The sequence below is a fragment of the Atta colombica genome, unplaced genomic scaffold (assembly GCF_001594045.1).
Source record: "Atta colombica isolate Treedump-2 unplaced genomic scaffold, Acol1.0 scaffold100, whole genome shotgun sequence".
Classification (NCBI taxonomy): Eukaryota; Metazoa; Arthropoda; class Insecta; order Hymenoptera; family Formicidae; genus Atta; species Atta colombica.
The window spans coordinates 1,644,606-1,649,201 of NW_017259185.1; positions in this window are offsets into that span (position 1 = coordinate 1,644,606).

Genomic DNA, 4,596 nt, shown 5'->3' on the forward strand with positions numbered 1-4,596 from the left:
AGAGAGAGATAAAGAAGGCTCTGATCCATCGAGTGAAACGCGGAAATATTTCGACCTGGGTACACCAATTCTTACTCTTTCTCCCTAACTCTGCCGAGAGTAATCAAAGGGAAGTTGAGCTTCTGCTTGTATTATCTTATTGCAAAATATTTCATTCAAAAATGTCGAAGAGACTTTAACAATCTATCGAGAGAAAAATCCATCTTTTATTACTTTACTACTCTAATTAATGGGACCTATAAGTTCGGTAGTAAACATCTTAAACATATAGGGATGTTGACAAGTTACAATTAGTAAAAGCTGATAGCATTATGTGAGCCATCTAGAGCCATATTATGTGCAGCACGAAGTACCGCAAGTAAATTAGAATTTTACTTATTTAGATATTACTATAACGATTACAAATTAGAAATTAAATTATTAATGTTTTATTTATTGACTGTTATATATATTCTTATCGAAAATTATAACATGCATTAATTATAACATTCATTAATTGAAAAGATATGGAGACTCGACAAGCTCAACTAAGCCATTGAGTTATCAAAAGGTTGATAGAATGACGAAACTAAAGAAACGCACAGGATCGTCCATGTTCCATTTTACCACAGAAACTTAGCACTAAAGAGAAACAGTCGACGGAAAGTCTTCTTCATTGTCGAAGATAGCTGTGAAGCGAAAAGAGATTAACTACGGATACACATACATGCACAAGACAATGCTTCGTAGTGTAGAGTGAAGTGGTAATAAGTCGCCGGGGTATACACACAAGGGAGAGGTCTGATAGTTAACTACTTCGCTTTCTGGCTTCCTGGAACAGAAAGAGAAAGAAAGAGAGAGAAAGAAGAAGAGAGAGGTAGCAGGCAATGACCAATATTATGATAATTCGACTCTCACGTTTTATCCGTCCGCATCTTCCTCCACTTCCTCCGTCTACCCTTCTCGTCACCCTCGTAGAGCGAGGAACCGGGTGAGCACTCTGCTCACCCTTCCACCCGCGCCACCGGAAGCTACGACGGCGGCAGCCATGTTTCGAAGGCGCGGGCGTGGCCTTCCGGTTGCCCGGGGCAACCAGCGTTATCCGGATATCGACCTGGGAGCGACGAGAAGGGTGGCTAGGCTTCTGTCCGGGAGGGAAAATGTTATCACTGCTTTGTGGTGGCTAAGATAGCAACCCGCCCTTCCCCGCCGTTCCTGCGAGCTTCTCTCTCTCTCTCTCTCTCTCTCTCTCTCTCTCTCTCTCTCTCTCTCTCTCCCCTGCTCCACCCCGCTCTCTCCTCTCCACTCTCTCGTCCTGCCATCGTTGTCCTCGCCCTCTCCCTCTCCCGGTCGCGAATCCTCTTTCCTCCTGCGCGATCCAACGCGTTTGGCCGTCCACGCGAGATCCGTGTATCCTTGGAATGTGCGGGATGTGTGGCCCCTATATCACGAATATGTGCGTGCGTGAGTGCGTGCGTGTGTGCATGCACGCGTACCGTGAATCGTATTAGATTCTTACACTTTAAGAGTTTTCGCGCAAATATGCACAATATGCACAAGCGACAATCTAAGAAAAGATTTTCTAGTGATAATGCTATCAAAAATTATGAGAAATCTTTTTTTACTTATATACAAAATGGCTCTAAAAAAATCTATTTGAAAACATTTCAAATATATAATCTCAATTGCGAAGCATTTGAACGAAAATTTTTTTAATATCGATAACTTTGAATCAAATCAACGTATAAATTAGAAACATTGATAAACATAATTAAAATTTTAGAAAGAAGATGAAAATAATCGCAGCAAAAGATCGAGTATATTCTATTATTATTTTTTGGCTTAATAATTTTTTGGTTTAATAACTTTTGTAATCTGAATTTTCTATTTACTACATGAAAAGAATCATTTTAAAGTATCTAAAAATTTCGCTAGTTACAGATTTGAAAATAATTTTGTTGGATCATATCAAAATAATCATGAATCCATAAAAATTGTTTTCTGTAACTACATAAATTTTCAGATATTTCAGCAAGACCATCTTTTTCGTATATACGTATTCTAATTAATGATTTAAAACAAAAATATCGACACATATTGTTACTTGAAGTGCCTATAATTTTATAAAAACATGTTGCAAAAAAAGCATAGTAGAAATTAAGGCGTCGTATTTTAGTATAACATATTTGAGTATTATAAACGTTTGTTCAAAACGAAATTACAAGGATCTCGAGGCGATTAAGGGTAAAATCCTGTCGCGTCTCCTAACATAAGGAGGACATCGTGTACCATACAGTTCTGGCGTGCTATGGAATTCTGAGAATGTGTGCGAGCCAAGGATGATATTAGATTCTTGGACAAAGTTTTCGCTCGGTCGAGGTCTCGAGGAGCAGCTGGAGACTGCTCGTCCCTGAGCAAGGACGCGTGTTATCCTTCGGCATTGATTTCTTCCCAGCTTCTTCGCCGCCGTTGCTGCGGCGACAGAGAACTGAGAAATTTTGTTCAAGCGTAACTCCTCTTAATCTCCTTGCGCTTTTTCTTCGTAATCTATCATTTTAATTATGTTTTAATATATTGCACTTTCACATAAAAAATTTATTCCTAAATTCATATTAAAAATTCACATTAAAAAGTCTATTTCAAAATCGTTTAAAACTTATTTTTTTAAAAATGTCCTCAGTTGCACAGTATATTTCCTCAAATAAAAACTCATCACTTTTTTATATAGAATATTACTTTGTCTCTTTTATAAAATTATTCTTTAATATTTGAAATTTATTTTCTTGATATATTTGAACTTTTTAAAATAATTAAAATGCTAAAATCTTTCTTTAATAAAAATTTTTTTGGCAAAATAGACAAAGATTATTATTTATATTATATAATAATAATTTCGTAATAATTCGCTTTTAGGAATGTCAACTTCGCTTTTAAGAATGTCAACTTCATAGATCTCTTATTTAGATTGGAAAAGTCCCTCCAATTATATTATTTTAAAAAATTGACAATTTTTAGTTAACAAAATAATTATCGACTTCGTATGATTTTCAAGGCAAGCATGTGTTTTAAACTTTTAATTTTTTATTAATAATTTAATATTTTAATAACTTTCTAAAGGATAAAAGAGGCATTTCAATATAAAAAAAATAATTCATCAAATCTTTATTAATGTATTCTAAAAATTGAAATTTATCGTAGCTAGAAAAAATATACAGAAATAGATATATAAATAAAAAATTGCACACATTTATCTTACATTAACAGAAAAAAACTAAAGGAAAGAATAATTTTCTTTGAGAAGATAGGAAAAGATTCATCAGCACAAGAAATGAGATGGGGTACAGGGAAAAGAAGCAGGATATTGATAATGCATAGCTTTCTTGGGAAAGTTCAGGCATGTGTCTCAAAACTTTTGACCGCTTTTGCACTGATATCGAAGTCGTTTCCACAAGTAAAATAAAAGCATACGAATATATATCGTGGTTGGAAATACAGACGAAAGTGAGACGTTCAATACTCTTTCTTTTATCCTTTAGAAAGTTATTAAAATATTAAATTATTAATAAAAAATTAAAAGTTTAAAACACATGCTTGCCTTGAAAATCATACGAAGTCGATAATTATTTTGTTAACTAAAAATTGTCAATTTTTTAAAATAATATAATTGGAGGGACTTTTCCAATCTAAATAAGAGATCTATGAAGTTGACATTCTTAAAAGCGAAGTTGACATTCCTAAAAGCGAATTATTACGAAATTATTATTATATAATATAAATAATAATCTTTGTCTATTTTGCCAAAAAAATTTATAAATAAATAAAAGAATTAAATAATCTTAGTCAACTATTCATAGACAAATGTGAACAAATTAAATAAATAACAATTTGTAAAAATTCGCATTTAAGGGTGTTAACTCCATAACACTTTAAATACGTATATTCTAGTTTGAGAGACGGTAATTTGAATTTTGGTTTCTACAGTTTAACGGATTCTGGTTACGGGATCGATACGTGACCGCGTATTTACAAATTTAATTTTACCGGCGAAATAACCATCACGGGGTGCGGTTCGCGCGATATCACGTCCGAGCGAGCAGCCCCCGCTCGTCCGGATGAGCGCACGTAAACAGGCAAAGCAGTGCAACGAATGAACGAACGAACGAACGAATGAACGAACGAACGAACGATCCACGCACGCAATGCGTAAGGTCGATCATGAAATCCTCGTGGGAACAGACACTTGGCTTCGCGTTTAAGGACACATACGCGTGTGCATACAGACGCACAGTTTAATGCACTGTTTGCTGTTTGCGCTTCGTACTAATGGCTGGGCTTAGCGAGATTTAAATTTGTCGGTGAGTGAGTCGGGAGAGGGAGAGGGATTCCACGTGCCCCCCCGGGCGAGGACAGACCATGTCGGGACGATTTAAACTTCTCAGTCCCGGAGTAATAATTCGGCCGAGTTACACAGCCCGCGGGTCGCGAGCTTAATTCTTCATTGTCATCGTCGGAAACGCGCGCGCTGTTCTTATTTAGAACTCCGGCAGAACGTCGCGACATTTTAATAGGCACACCATCCCGAACGAGTTCTCTCGTAGCATCGAAGAAGTTGCAAAA